General features: G+C 47.8%; 1 protein-coding gene and 1 non-coding gene across 2 annotated transcripts in view; one reads left to right on the plus strand and one right to left on the minus strand.

Moving 5' to 3' along the window:
- CDH13 (cadherin 13) overlaps positions 1 to 16,334 on the plus strand; it is a 1,257,603-nt gene that overhangs the window by 107,166 nt on the left and 1,134,103 nt on the right. The gene's annotated exons all lie outside the window — the stretch shown is intronic.
- TRNAS-GCU (transfer RNA serine (anticodon GCU)) lies at positions 5,591 to 5,657 on the minus strand. The gene has a single exon. It is a non-coding gene; the product is annotated as a tRNA-Ser (tRNA).

Below are 16,334 nucleotides of genomic sequence, written 5' to 3' on the forward strand. Positions count from 1 at the left end.
CTTCATAGGCAGCCCACCACCCACGGAAGTTATCCATGACGGTACATTGGACCCAGCAAGACACTTGGGCAGGGGTCATTTTGTAGGAAAATAGGTGGTGCAGCTCATTAACATAAATCATTAGCATATGCCACCTCCCCAGCCAAAAGCAACTCGATTTAAGAAAGGAGAGCCCTGGGCAAGCAAGGCCTGCTTGGGCTGGCTAGCGATCCAGCCAGCCCAAGCAGGCCTCGCTTGCCTGGGGCCCTCCTGGGCCGCCACCCTGCTCCCTAGTCAAAAGGCTAGCAACCCAAATATGAAGTGGAGACAGGGTGGCGTGGGCTTCTCCAGGGGTTAATGAGGGCTGCTGGGGGCCTGGCAAAGCCCCTGGTGGCTGGCTGGCTGCCCCCTCTCCTAATCCAGGGATTGTTATGCAGCTGCACCTCCTATTCAATGGACAAGATAGGTGGGGAGGAAGAGGGGGAACCCTCAGAAAGGTTCAGGAGCTGTGCTCCTGTGAGCTTCTGCTGAATCCGAGGCCTGCAGCCTGGGGTGTCTTTGATCTGACAATTAATAGGCATGTGGCCCCTTGCATGCGGCATGATTTATCCCAACATATTTGTGGCCTTGACTCGGAAATGATGTATTGTCAATGCAAGATTGCACAGTTTGCTGTAGTGGTTAAGTGTGTGGACTCTTATCTAGGAGAACCAGGTCTGATTCCCCACTCCTCCACTTGCAGCTGCTGGGATGGCCTTGGGTCAGCCATAGCTCTCGTAGGAGTTGTCCTTGAAAGGGAAACTTCTGGGAGAGTTCTCTCAGCCCCATACACCTCACAGGGTGTTTGTTGTGGGGGAGGAAGGTGTTTCCTTATTTGGTTTGATTTGTATCCCGCCCTCCCCGCCGAAGCAGGCTCAGGGCAGCTCACAACATAAAACCACAACAAAGAGTTAAAAACAATATGTATTATAAATTACACATTCAATTAAAACAGTCACGCCATCAATAATTAGAACAATTGGTGCTAATCTCTTTGATGTTATGTTAAAAGGGATGATGGTAAAAGAGATTGTGAGCTGCTCTGAGATTCAGAGTGAAGGGCGGGATATAAACCCAATATCTTCTTCTTAATAAGGACCCTCTCTGATACTGATAGCACTCAGAGCCCTCCTCCCGCTAAGGGGCAGTTTATAGGTTAGAAAGCCAGAAACACCGCTTTTAATATCACCACAATTCTTTAAGTGCAGGGCACTGCTTCAGCCAAAATGGATGCCAGCCAGGCGTTAGCCTGGGAAACAGCTTTCAAGGTACAAGTCAGAGCAGCTTCTATTTCCTCCTTGGTGTAGTGGTTAAGAGCGACGTATTCTAACCTGGGGAACTGGGTTGGATTCCCCACTTCTCCACATGAAGCCGGCTGGGAGACCTAGGGCCAGTCCCAGCACTCTCAGAGCTGTTCTCTCAAGAACAGTTCTTGAAAAAGCTCTCTCAGCCCCACCTACCTCACAGGGTGTCTGTTGTGGGAAGAGGAAAGGAAGGAGATTGTAACGTAAGCTGCTCTAAGACTCCTTTGAGTAGTGAAGGGCCAGGTATAAATCCAATCTCCTCCTCTCTCCTCTGTGTCACTGCTTTCAGTCCTTTGAGTGCAATCAGAGGTTTTTTTTTTTTTTTTAGCAGGAACTCCTTTGCATATTAGGCCACACACGCCTGACGCAGCCAATCCTCCAAGAGCTTACAGCGTTCTTAGTACAGGGCCTACTGTAAGCTCCAGGAAGATTGGCTACATCAGGGGGGTGGGGCCTAATATGCAAAGGAATTCCTGCTTTTAAAAAAAGCTCTGAGTACAATAGTACTCTATAGGATTGCCGGGGGGGGGGGCTGTCTGGAGATCTCTTGCTATTACATTGGATCTCCACATGTCCAATATATTCTCAGATGCTCTTAAAAATAATAAAAAATAAGTTGGGCAGTAATAGGGCCTATAAATCTGTGTTAGCAGGCAGTTCATTCCCGTCATCTCAGCATAACAATTCAGGTGGGCACAGGGAGGGGGGAGAGGGGGGGGAATGTGCTGAGTCATTGTTCAGTCCACCTTACAAAAAAAAAATGGTTTAAGTGTCACTTTGGGACAGACAACTAAAAGCACAGTGCTAAGAGTGGCCTGTTAAGAGAAGACTGACAGAACAGCTTAGCTCTAGGGAAAACTTAGACCGAAGTTTCCCTTTAGAAAAGGTAACAGTAATAAAGATAACTTATTCCCAAAGCAAGGGGATTAAATTGGATCATAATCCAGAGTGCCTGTTTGGTGTGACTGCCACACAATAGGGATGCTGCATTTCTCTGTGGCTGAGATGCATTTTTATTTTGATGATGCACGGAATAGCCATTGTATATGCAGGGGTAGCCAGCGGTAGCTCTCCAGATGTTTTTTTGCCTACAACTCCCATCAGCCATGACTGGGGCTGATGGGCGTTGTAGGCAAAAAACATCTGGAGAGCTACCGTTGGCCACCCCTGGTATACAGTGACTATAGGTAGCATATGGTTGCCAATCTCCAGGTGGGACCTGGACTTCACCTGCTGTTACATTTGATGTCCAGATAACACAGAGCAAATGGCTGCTTTGGAAGGCAGACTCTATGATATTATACCCTGCTGAGGTCTTTCCCCTCCTCAGACCCCAGGTTCCACTCCCCAAATCCCCAGGTATTTCTCCACAGTTGGTAACGCTAAAAAAAGAAGCACCGGAAGGGCTTCGAGTGTCCTGGCCCCACTGGTGGACCTCCTGATGGTGGTGGTGTTGTTGTTGTTCAGTCGCAGTCGAGTCCCACTCTTTGTGACCCCATGGACAAAGTCACGCCAGGCCCTCCCGTCTTCCACCCTCCTCCAAAGTCTGCTCGAATTCGTATTTGTTACATCAGTAACGCTGTCCAGCCATCTCATCTTCTGCCGTCCCCTTCTTCTTTGGCCTTCTGTCTTCCCCAGCATCAGGATCTTCTCCAGGGAGTGCTCCCTTCTCATTGGGTGGCCAAAGTCTTTGAGCTTCAGCTTCAGCATCTGACCTTTCAGGGAACCGTCTGGGTTGATTTCCCTTAAGACTGACTGATTTGATCTTCGTGCAGTCCAAGGGACTCTCAAGATTCTTCTCCAGCACCAATCTCCTGATGGTACCAGGGTTTTTTTCTGGCTACTGTGTGACAGAGTGTTGGAGTGGATGGGCACCACAGGAGGTGGTAGCAGCTAGAAGCATAGACAGCTTCAAGAGGGAATTGGACAAACATATGGAGCAGAGGTCCATCAGTGGTAGTGTTGCTCTGTATTCTTGGTTCTTGGGGGGGTGGGGGTTTGCAATCTTCAGCAGAAATTCTTGAAATTCAATAATTATTAAAGCACAGCATACACAGCGATGAGGTAGTACTTTATCTTCCCTCGTTTCGATGAAAGCTTTAACCAGCTTTTCCACACAGCATGGCAAGATTCCATAGACTTCACAAGGTCTTGCAAATTTCAAGAATTTTAAGGATTTCTACTGAAGATTACAACCCTTATCAACTTTGGGTCTCTTCAGAAGCAAGACTAGAGAGCCCGTTGGAAGGAGGAGGATTTTATATGAAACTGTTTCCCTTTAAGGGTGTTTTTACACTGGCAGTTTGCGACTGTCTGTCTCCGCATTGTAAACTCACTTTTTACGTTACATAACGTTCTCATAACTGTTTCGCATCGTTGCTTCCCGAGGCATTTACATTTGTTTCAGTGTGATGGGTTTCGACGACGACGCAGAAGCGTTTTTCTCGAGACTAGTTTTGGTCTGGTCTTTTCTCTACGGGCGTTTCGAACTTGTATTGTAAAAGTTTTCCTGCATTTTAAAAGACTCCTCCAAAAGCCACCACAAGGTGCAGTAATCTGCATGAGAACGGACAGCACTTGCAATTTTTACATATCATTGCTTGCCTCATCTAGTGATTTAAATTTGTATTGTTTTTGCAGTGTTGACACGATTTCCAAGCAATCACATACGTTTACCTAAGCACTGGTATTCCGGCTGCCCTCTGATCAGAGACAACCCCCCCCCCCCGCCAAATTGAAACACTTAAATGTAAAAGGAAAATAATTAAAGTGGAACAGTGGCAGGCAATTTGAAGACTCAAACTCTGGATCAAACTGAATGTAAAAACACCCTAAGAGTCCTTCTGTGTGACACTTGTTTTGGGGTGTTTGCATCAGGGTATGTTGGTTAAGAAACAATTTTTTGTATATGAGAGTGTTAATAAGTATGTTATATATTTCTAAAAACAGGGCCCCGTGGTGCAGAGTGGTAAAGCTGCAGTACTGCAGTCAGAGCCCTCTGCTCACGACCTGAGTTCAATCCCAGCGGAAGCTGGTTCAGGTAGCCAGCTCCAGGTTCACTCAGCCTTCCATCCTTCCGAGGTCGGTAAAATGAGTACCCAGCTTGCTAGGGGGAAAGTGTCGATGACTGGGGAAGGCAATGGCAAACCACCCTGTAAGAAGCCTGCCGTGAAAACGTGAAAGCAATGTCAGCCCAGAGTCGAAAACGACTGGTGTCTGCACAGGGGACTACCTTTACCTATGTTGGTTAGGAAACATTTTTTGTATATGAGAGTGTTAATACGTGGAATTTTCTAAAAAAGATTGTATTGTGACTTCTTGTTGAGGCTGGTTAGCACGGAACCCTTTGGGGTTTTCTCTTGTCACTCTCTGCCCAACCGGGGGTTGGAAACCCTATCGATTTGGGGTATTTTTGTTTCGGTTCCCCCTTCCCCCCCCTTTCTTTTTCTTTCAGTTTTGACCCTCCTCTTCATTTTATGGCATTTGCTTTCCTGTCGGGCGAGATGGTTGACTCTTATTAATGCTAATGGGAGCTAGCATGTAAATTCAATTAGCATTAATGAGAGTTCCTCCTATAAACCTTCCATGGATCAATGGGGTTTCTTAGGGCAAGCGCCAGTTTAACATTACCTACTGAGAACGCTCCTCCCCCACCACCTTTTTTACATTTAGAGCCGGAGCATCTCTACTGTTACCGTTTATTATATTTTAACTTACTTTTTTTTAGCCAAAATTGACTTCCAGACCAGCGTGGCTGTTACTTTGCAGCTTGCAACATTACTCTGCAGCTTGAGAACCATTCCTACAAGCTGCAAAGTAATGTTGTAATTGTAACGTGTGAGCAATTGCCTTTAGCAAAGGTTCCAAAGCTCAAAGAAAAGCGGCCAGTGGAAGGTGAAACACAGAACTGAACCTAGGACCTGTGTAGCCGCCACACCTGTCAGACTTCGGTCTGCTACCCATAGGAGGAATCCTATACAAGCGTGGTACATATATGAACATATGAAGCTGCCTTATACTGAATCAGACACTCGGTCCATCAAAGTCAGTCTTGTCTTCTCAGGCTGGCAGCGGCTCTCCAGGGTCTCAAACTGAGGTTTTTCACACCTATTTGCCTGGACCCTTTTTAGTTGGAGATGCCGGGGGTTGAACCTTGGACCTTCTGCTTCCTAAGCAGAGGCTCTACCACTGAGCTATAGCCCACTTCATGGCTCTCCAGGGTTTCAAGCTGAGGTTTTTCATGCCTACTTGCCTGGACCCTTTTTAGTTGGAGATGCCGGGGATTGAACCTGGGACCTTCTGCTTAGCAAGCAGATGCTCTACCACTGAGCCACCGTCCCTCCCCTAAAGCCAGTCTTGTCTATTCAGACTGGCAGCAACTCTCCAGGGTCTCAGGCTGAGGTTTTTCATGCCTATTTGCCTGGACGCTTTTTTTAGTTGGAGATGCCGGGGATTGAACCTGGGACCTTCTGCTTCCTAAGCAGAGGCTCTACCATTGAGCCACCGTTCCTCCCCTTGAACAGCTGAGTTTTTTTGCCTGGACCCTTTTTAGTTGGAGATGCCGGGGATTGAACCTGGGACCTTCTGCTTACCAAGCAGATGCTCTACCACTGAGCTACCATCCCTCCCCTACTGTCTACGTTTTTTAAGCAAAGGAGAACTGAGACAGTGGACTGTAAAGTACTACCTTACAGGAGTGATGTGAAATAACATTCTGATTTTGAAAGTACTACCTTACAAGAGTGGTGTGAAATAACATTCTGATTTTGAAAGTACTACCTTACAAGAGTGGTGTGAAATAACTTTTTGATTTTCCTATGGACATTTAATGAATTTTGGTTTGTGATGATAATATAATTGCATCTTGGTGAAAGAAATGGCTTAAGCATTTATTTGCAACATAAAAAAGCAGTGGTTTATTTCTAGTGTTTGCTAATCAGTATGCTGCAATTTCCGGTTTGCCCACCAGGGGACTGGCAGCCCAAAGTTCACAATGAATAAATTGGCCATGCAAATGTTCCCCGGGATGGAGAGCTTCAACTGAGCTGTATCTAAGGTTGCCAACTCTGAGTTGGGAAATTCCTGGAGATTTGGCAGTGCAGGGTTTAGGGAGAAGAAGGACTGAGCCATGTGTAAGAGCGTAGAGTCCAACCTCCAAAACAGCCATTTTTCTCCAGAGAAACTGACCTCTGTAGTCTGGAGGTCAGCTGTAATTCCCAAAATCTCCAGCTACCACCTGGAGGTTGGCAACCTTATCCTGCCCGCCCTTTTTTTGGGGGGGGGACCAAATTGATGCTAAGTGAATGGTTGGATCCTGCCAGCTCTTCCACAGACCGATTCCTCACTAGCTTTACCCCACTCTCACTCTTCTTTTCTCCCGGGCGGGGGGTTCCGTCAGATTTCGCACAAGCTGCCTGGGGCTGCAACTCGCTTTGCCTCTTTCACGCAGCAAGCAGAAACCGGTTTTTAGAGGATCTTGCTCGCTTCATGAAGGAGACTGAGCAAGTTGCGGTCCCCGGGGCAGCTTGTGCGAAATCTGACGGAAGCCCCGCGGAGAAGAGGAGAGTTAGACCGGGACAAGCTATGGAGCAAAGCCTCTGTTTTTCCCACTGACTGAGGCTCCTCCCTTTGGGAGGAGAGGGGAGGGATAGCTTGCTTTGTCAGGCTCTCTCAATCGTACAGCAGAGCTACTGAGCCAAGCCTCTCTTTTTTCTATTGGACGAGACTCAGTACAGCAAGAGTTAATAATAATAATAAATTTTATTTATATCCCGCCCTCCCGCCTCGGCAGGCTCAGGGCGGCTAACAACATTTCTTAAAAACATACAGTAATAAATAAAACCTTTAAATTTAACAATATAAAACATTAAATTTAACAATATTAAAAACCAGTCAATACAATTCGATAGTTTGGTCTGACAGTGCTGGTGGTGTTTGACACTAGTTCTGCCAGTTTATACACAGCGGTCTAGGTCTTTAAACCGCATTGTCAGTTATCAGAGACTGTTAAATCAACAAAATATTGCAAGAGTGCTAACGTTTTAAGCATGTTTTATTTTAAGGTTTGTTTTTTAAAAAAAATTAATTGTGTTTGTCTGTGTCCTCCTCGTAGCGCAGAGTGTTAAAACTACAGTACTGCAGTCCTAAGCTCTGTGCGGAGAGCCAGTTTGGTGTAGTGGTTAAGTGTGCGGACTCTTATCTGAGAGAACCAGGTTTGATTCCCCAGTCCTCCACTTGCACCTGCTAGCATGGCCTTGGGTCAGCCATAGCTCTGGCAGAGGTTGTCCTTGAAAGGGCAGCTGCTGTGAGAGCCCTCTCCAGCCCCACCCACCTCACAGGGTGTTTGTTGTGGGGGAGGAAGGGAAAGGAGATTGGGAGCCGCTTTGAGACTCTTCGGAGTGGAGGGCGGGATATAAATCCAATATCTTCTTCTTCTCTGCTCACGTCACGACCTGAGTTCGATCCCTGGTGGAAGCTGGGTTTTCAGGTAGCCAGCTCGAGGTTGACTCAAGCTTCCATCCTTCTGATGTTGGTCAAATGAGTACCCAGCGTAGATGACTGGGGAAGCCAATGGCAAACCACCCCATTAAAAAAGTCTGCCGTGAAAACATTGTGAAAGCAACATCACCCCAGAGTCAGAAACTGGTGCTTGCACAGGGGACCTTTCCTTTCCTTTCTGTGTCCTTGATAAAGTTTATATCACCATTACCTGGCATTACTTTTTATGACACATGTGGCCTGGCCCCACAAAATCCCATTTATGTCAGATCCTGCTATCATAACAAATGAGTTTGAAATCCCAGGTAACCAACCGTGGGTTTGGAAATTCCTGGGGATTTGGGGATGGAAGATTTATCGTAGAAGAAGGACTTCAGCAGGATACAATGCCATTGAGCCCGCCTTCCAAAGCAGCCAAAGAAATGATTTCTGACACCTGGAGATCAGTTCTGATTCTAGTAGATTCCCACCTGGAGGTAGGCGAATGGCGACCTTACTGCTTTCTCGGGCTCCACCCCCTAAATCTCCAGCCATTTCCTAACCCAAAGTTGGCATCCCTCGTAAGCTCTGCCAAAAAAATAACGAAAGTACTTCAAGGAAGTAGCTACCCGGGCCCACCATTTTCCATGCTGGGACACTCGAAGAACATCTAAACTGGGAATTGCATGGAATCAAGGCGAAGCGGCGAACTGTTTCCCCTGTACCAAGAGTCTGCAAGGAAACTATTTATCAGTCTTTATCTGAATAGGATTCATCATTCGCAGTCCTTCTCACGCTGTTCCAATCAGCGTTCTTTATCTTGGTGAAAGGAACCAAAACAAAGACTCTCAGGTTTCAATAGCATTTATTGCCACCGAGAGATCTCCAAACACTTTATCTAAAAAAGATAATGGGACTGGATTATTTTGTTGCGATGGAACGAAGGCGAGCGGATGGATTTATCGTTTCGGATGGGCGATGGGTGAGAGGTTCCAAAAACCTGAGTTCAGGTCACGTTGAGGATTTTTGTTTCTCAGCGGCCCAAGCGTTGGCGGATTCGTTTGTTTATTTGCCAGGTGAGCAATGTCAGGTGTTTCTTTGATGTTCCTCTGCTCATGTCACTTTCTCTGTTGTCCAGCCGAATCAAATGCAGACTTTTCAGTTTCGGTTGTGCACCGGCAGATCAGCATTCTGCATCCTATTGCAGGGGTCGTTTCCTAGAAAAAAGAGATGCCAGAGCTCATTAGCGCAACTCCTTTGCGGAATACATTTGCATAGGCCACACCCCCCTGACATCACCGGAAGGTGGACTCAATTATATCAGCTCGGCATCTACCTTAAAATGCTTCTTGAATTAGAATTGTCATAATAAAACTTTTTGAATTACTTTCTCCTCTGTGGCCACAGCGGCATGATGAAGCTTGCTATCTGCCTGCTTGATATGTGTTGGTTATTTCCCCATTTTTTTTTTTTTTTGTGGGGGAAAATATTAGAAAGTTTGTCAAATCTTAAGCGTTCAGCCAAATTCTCACTGGTGGATTGAACAAGGGAGCCCAGAAGCAAGTATTGGGGGTGGGGGTAAGAAAGAAAGAGCACAGTAAAATTTAGTGGTCCCAGAGCTCAGTTCCTGTGGAAAGGAAAGGTCCCCTGTGCAAGCACCAGTCGTTTCTGACTCTGGGGTGACGTCGCATCACGGTGTTTTCACGGCAGATTTTTTACGGGGTAGTTTGCCATTGCCTTCCCCAGTCATCTACACTTTCCCCCCAGCAAGCTGGGTACTCATTTTACCGACCGTGGAAGGATGGAAGGCTGAGTCAACCTCGAGCCGGCTACCTGAAAACCCAGCTTCCACCGGGGATCGAACTCAGGTCGTGAGCAGAACTTAGGACTGCAGTACTGCAGCTTTAACACGCTGCGCCACGGGGCTCTTCCATTCCTGTGAGCACCTACCAAAAATGAGGCCTGGCCAGAGCGATGAAGCGGTTGTAGGGTTAGAGGAACACCCCAAACAAGAGTTGGCGACTCTTGCAAAGAGAAGATGAAAGTGCACATGATACAATTCTCCAAGAGCTTACTGGGCTCTTCTTACAGGACCTACTGTAAGCTCCAGAAGGATTGGCTACATTAGGGGGTGTGGCTTAATATGCAAAGGAGTTCCTGCTTCAAAAAAAAAAGCCCTGGAGCAGACCACGTCATCAGGGATGTCGTGCGACAATGTCCCTGTTTGGGACTGGGGTTTCCCTTGCTGGCTAGCTGGCTGGTAGCAGATTGGAGCCCTGAAGACCCAGGGATCCCCTGGCTACCCTACCTGCTGCAGACATAGGGCTGCCAGGTCCAATTCAAGAAATATCTGAGGACTTTTGGGGTGGAGCCTGGAGACATTGGGGGTGGAGCCAGGAGCAAAGTCATGACAAGCATAACTGAACTCCAAAGGGAGTTCTGGCCATCACATTGAAAGGGACCGCACACCTTTTAAATGCCTTCCCTCCATTGGAAATAATGAAGGATAGGGGTACCTTCTTGGGGGGCTCATAAAATTGGACCCCTTGGTCCAATGTTTATGAAAGGAGGTATTTTGAGAGGAGTCGCCAGATGCCATGTGGAAGATTTGGTGATTCCACCTCAAATTGGCGACCGTATCTAGACAGCACCGGTTCCGACTGAAGGAGAAAGTCGAACGCTCAACTTGCACAGTTCTTCACATGTAGCAAGAACTTTCCTTCTGGCAACAAGACTTCTGTTAGTAGGATTTGATGGGGATGTTGGCCCGGAGGCACACGTGGTCATATGACACAGGCCAGCCACAGATCTAGCCCTTTTGTGAAAATTAGGCCTTTGATGAGCGGGGGAGACAAATCAACATGGCGTACAGTCCCAAGTCTCTAGCTCATCTCCCACCTTTCCGTGTAGGCTTCCCAATCCCCCGGTTTTACAGGCTTCCCCCCTCTTCCAGCCAGCTGGCCGGTGGGGGAAGCCCCGCCCCCAGAGCCATCATGCACCTCTATGAACGATTCCCATAGGGAATGATGGGGAATTGATCTGTGGGTATCGAGGGATATGGAGGGGGCTGTTTTTTGAGATAGAGGCACCAAATTTTCAGTATAACATCTAGTGCCTTTCCCCAAAATACCTCCCAAGTTTCAAAAAGATTGGACCAGGGGGTCCAATTCTGTGAGCCCCAAAAGAAGGTGCCCCTATCCTTCATTATTTCCTATGGAAGGAAGGCATTTAAAAATTTGTGCAGTCCCTTTAAATGTGATGGCCAGAACTCCCTTGGAGTTCAATCATGCTTGTCACACCCTTGCTCTCGGCTCCGCTCCCAATGTCTCCTGGCTCCACCCCCAAAGACTCCTGGCTCCACCCCCAAAGTCCCCAGATATTTCTTAAATTGGACTTGGCAACCCTATCTCCATGTCAGGGCTTAATGAACAACACGGTGTTTCTTCACATTTCGAGTAACACGTTTTTAACGCCCATCTACCTGGAGGAACGCGCTACCCCGGCGTCGCTTGCCAAGCAAGGGTAACCATGGCAACCTTTGCAATTAATTTTTCTCCTGCAGGGCATGGATTTAAGTACCCACAAAACTTAAGATTTAAAGGAAACCCAGAGATGCCCACTGCAAATTGCCGGAGGTACGGAGCCTCCCCCCCCCCCCTTTCTTGGCAGCCGTAGGGAAATCAGAAAGATCTGTTTGTGTGTGTGTGATTAGAATGAATGGCCTTGACGTTGCTCAGTTTCTCCAGCGCAAAACAGCGAGCAGCTTTCATTCATTCCTCTCCGGGGATCCACTGAAGAGGCGACAACCTTTTAAAAAAGCTCCTTTGGCTCTCCTGAATGTCGACTCGGGAGAAAAGCACACTAGGCCATTGTCCGGCGATATAATCTCGCCTGTGTGCCAGAGCTCTCAAAGGCTCTTCCGTTATCATCTTGGTCCCACAAAAGAGGGTTACGAGCACCAGTTGCAGGAAATTAAAAAGAGAGGCGGGTAGAAAGGAGTCGGGGGGCCCCTGCGGGATTTCTTTTAAAAAAGCAAAAAAACCTTTCCTAGCTGAGGATGCCGGCAAATGTAGGGGTTTCACAAAGATAATACATGGCGTTAAAAAGAGATCTGTATGACTTGTATAGTTCAAAGAGTAGAGCGTGCAAATATGTGTCTGTAAGGTGTCCTCCAGTTGCAGCTGACTTAAGGCGACCCTCTGGGGGTTTCATGACAAGAGAGTAACACAGGTACTTTGCCATTGCCCACCTGTGCATAGCAACCCTGGCCCTGCTGGTGGACCTCCTGATGGCACCTGGGTTTTGGCCATTGCGTGATACAGATTGTTGGACTGGATGGGCCATTGGCCTGATCCAACATGGCTTCTCGTATGTTCTTATATCTGGGGCAGTGATGCTTTGTAGTCTTGGTGCTTGGGAGGAAACGGTGGGAGGACTCCTAGAGTTCTGGCCCTGCTGGTGGACCTCTTGATGGCACCTGGGTTTTGGCCATCGCGTGACAAAGAGTGCTGGACTGGATGGGCCATTGGCCTGATCCAACATGGCTTCTCGTATGTTCTTATGTCTGGGGCAGTGTTGCTCTGTATTCTTGGTGCTTGGGAAGAAATGGTGGGAGGACTCCTAGAGTTCTGGCCCTGCTGGTGGACCTCCTGATGACACCTGGGTTTTGACCATTGTGTGACTGGATGGGCCATTGGCCTGATCCAACATGTGTTCTCATGTTCATTTGCCTGGGGCAGTGACACTATGTATTTTTGGTCCTTGAGGGGCAACAGTGGGAGGGCTTTTTGAGTCCTGTCCGCGCTAGTGGACCTCCTGATGGCAACTGGGTTTTGGCCACTGTGTGACACAGAGTGCTGGACTGGATAGGCCATTGGCCTGATCCAACATGGCTTCTCCTTCAGTGGAGAAAGTCATCCAAGATGGTTAAGTCATACCTCTGCTCACTCAGGTAACAGAGGGGGTTAGATAAAAATATAGAGCAGAGGTCCATCAGTGGCTATTAGCCACAGTGTGTGTGTGTGTGTATATATATATATGTGTGTGTGTGTGTGTGCGTGTGTTTATAATCTTTTTTGGCCACTGTGTGACACAGAGTGTTGGACTGGATGGACCATTGGTGTGATTTAACATGGCTTCTCTTATGTTCTTCTGTGACACAGAGTGTTGGACTGGATGGGCCATTGGCCTGATCCAACATGGCTTCTCTTATGTTCTTATGTTCTAGGTAGGGCTATGCAAATTTTGTGTGGTTCCCTACTGGAGTTATTGTAGGCTGGCCCTCCTGCTGCTTAGGTGGGAGGCAAGAGCTTAGCTCCAAGCCCAGAAACTTATCATAATATTCCTTGGTGGGCTCCCATGCAAATACCAACCAGGGCTGAACCGGGTTTACTTTCTGAAATGTGACAAGATCAGACTTGGTTGGGCCAGCCCAGTGAGTGCTAAATATAAACATATTACCAGCCTATCCTCCCTGAGAGCCAGCTTTGTGTAGTGGTGAAGTGCACGGACTCTTATCTGGGAGAACCAGCCCCTCGCATGAAGCTGCTGGTGTGACCCTGAGTCAGTCACAAGTTCTCACAGAGCTGTTCTTCTCAAGAACAGTTTCTGTCAGAGTGCTTTCAACTCCACCTGCCTCAGAGGGTGTCTGTTGTGAGAAGGGGAAGGGAAAGGAGATTATAAGCCACTCTGAGACTCCTTTGGGTAGTGAATGGGTTAGAGCAGGGGTGGCGAACGGTAGCTCTCCAGATGTTTTTTTTGCCTACAACTCCCATCAGCCCCAGCCATTGGTCATGCTGGCTGGGGTTGATGGGAGTTGTAGGCAAAAACATCTGGAGAGCTACCGTTCGCCACCCCTGGGTTAGAGTATAAATCCAATCTCCTCCTCCTTTTCTTCCTCCTCCTCCTCCTCTTCTTCTTCCTGAAACTATGCACAGATATGCCCCCATCCTACCAAGTAGATGTGCCAGCTCTGAGACAGGAAATTGCTGAATACTTGGGGGAGGGTGCAGCCTGAGGAGTGGGCGGCGTAGGGCCCGCCACACCGCCGTGCAGCTGAAGCAGCCTGTCGGTCACTTCCGGGTTCCTGTCCTGCATCTCGACCTGTGTTATTAGTGACAGGCTGCGCCGGCCCCCTGGGTCCCACAACGATGGGACCGATGCCACAGGGACGGGCTCGAAACACTCTATAACCCCTCAAAAGAACAGCAGTCTAGCTCGCTTCCCCCGAGCCCTGCCGCCATAAGCCTCAAGGGGGCTCATTTTGCGGCATCTCTCGGCGGGAGGGTGGCACCCGCACGGGACACATATCAAATGAAAGAGGGGGCGCAGGGCTATCAGAAACAGCCGGCGGAGGGAGTCGGGAGACCACCCCACTGGGGGATCCACACCCCGAAATTGATGAAGGTGGCGCAGATAGAGCCAACAGAGCAAACAGGACAAAATAAATAGGCTGCATTATGCAGCACAGTTTCACTGGAATCTCACTGGAATCTGACTGGCTTCTCAGCGTGGAACCCGTTCTCTCTAGTCTTCTCACTTTGAAAAAAGTAAAAAAAGAGTTTTATTTAACTTTATTTCCCCCTTTCCCTCTCTATAAATAATCTTGGTGTTTCCGGCGGTGATATTTGGGGGACGTCACAGGAAGTGCTGTGAAGTCACTTCCTGTTTCCGGCAGTGGCATTTGGGGAAAATGACGTCATTTGGGGGAAATGTGTCTCAGGAAGTGATGTCACTTCCTGCTTCCGGCAGGTGGCGCAGGGGAAATGATGTCACAGGAAGTGATGTCACTTCCTGCTTCCGGCAGGTGGTGCGGGAAAATGATGTCACAGGAAGTGATGTCACTTCCTGTTTCCGGTGGTGGCATGATGTCACCGGAAGTGACGTCACTGGAAGTGACGTCACCGGAAGTGACGTCACTTCCTGTTTCCGGAGGTGCGCTGCGCGCACACGCACACATTCCTTCCCCCCTCAAGGTGTCCCTGGCTGGCCTGCAGATATTATGGCCACCCTACATTAGTGATACGTTGAGGTGGGACTTTTGAAGGATTAACTTTTGGAGGGGGGAAGAAACGTTTGGAGGGGGGAAGAAACAGGGTGTTTGTTGAGGGAGAAATTACCAAATACAGAACGACTGTAGATTTCTGCTCAGCTGTCAACAAATCTCAAAGGGAAAAGTCCACCAACATGGCAACTTGTGGGACTCGCTTTCCCCGGGTCATCTTAATGGGTCACCTTTGGTTTTTTCTTTTAAAACTGATGCTGATCTGCTTTGAATGTTTAGTTCACACTCTACAGGCCAAAAAGACGGCGATGCTGTTTTGTTATGTATTCATACTGGCCTGAAGAACCAACACAGAAGTTACTTGGTTCCTATGACTTCACTTACGGCACGCATTCCTTTTAGTTGCTGGCTTTCATGCTACTCTTGAGGCTGAACTGACTGAATCTGGAAACAGACGAGGACTTACAGTGTAGCTTTTTCACATTTCTTATCCTTGCTGTTTCTCTTTAAAAAAAAAAAAATCCCCATTTTGATTTCTTTAAATCTTCCTTGTACAAATGGGACCCTTTCCCTGTGTTTTCAGAGAACATATATATGAACATATATGAAGCTGCCTTATACTGAATCAGACCCACGATCCATCAAAGTCAGTATTGTCTTCTCAGACTGGCAGCGGCTCTCCAAGGTCTCAAGCTGAGGTTTTTCACACCTATTTGCCTGGACCCTTTTTTGGAGATGCCAGGGATTGACCCTGGGACCTTCTGCTTTCCAAGCAGAGGCTCTACCACTGAGCTACCGTCCCTCCTCTTCCCTTTCCTGTCCCAAATTTATATCTGTAAAATGTAAACATTTTCAACATTCGGTTGGGTTGAGGAAAGTGACAGCTCCGCCCTCCTGCGACTCCTACCCCTCCCCCCACCATGAGGCAGTGGAACTACTGGAATGGTTACCGTCATCTTTTGGGCTAATGTCATGTTTTTATGTTTTTAAACAGTTTTGCCTATGTATAATATTAATTTATTATGTTGTACACTGCCCTGAGCCCTCTCCTCCTCCCCCTCCTTCATCTCCTCCTCATTACTACTGCTACTACTAGTACTACTACTAGTACTACTAGTACTACTACTGCTAGTACTACTACTACTACTACTACTAGTAGTAGTAGTAGTAGTAGTAGTAGTACTACTACTACTACTACTATTCACCCTTGCAGCAGTAAAGAAGCGTTCTGGGCTACTCTGATCTCTTCAGATCTCATCAACTAAGCAGGGGCAGCCCTATTTAGTAGTTGGATAGGAGACCACCAAGGAAGTCCAAGGTTGCTGTGCAGAAGCAGGCAATGGCCAACCACCTCTGACTGTCTCTTGCTTTGAAAGTCCTGTGGCAGGGGTGGCCAATGGTAGCTCTCCAGATGTTTTTTTGTCTACAACTCCCATCAGCCCCAGCCATTGGCCATGCTGCCTGGGGCTGATGGGAGTTGCAGGCAAAAAAAAATAATCCGGAGAGCTACCGTTGGCCGCCCCTGTCCTATG

Source organism: Heteronotia binoei, chromosome 14 (genome assembly GCF_032191835.1).
Source record: "Heteronotia binoei isolate CCM8104 ecotype False Entrance Well chromosome 14, APGP_CSIRO_Hbin_v1, whole genome shotgun sequence".
NCBI classification, from domain to species: Eukaryota; Metazoa; Chordata; class Lepidosauria; order Squamata; family Gekkonidae; genus Heteronotia; species Heteronotia binoei.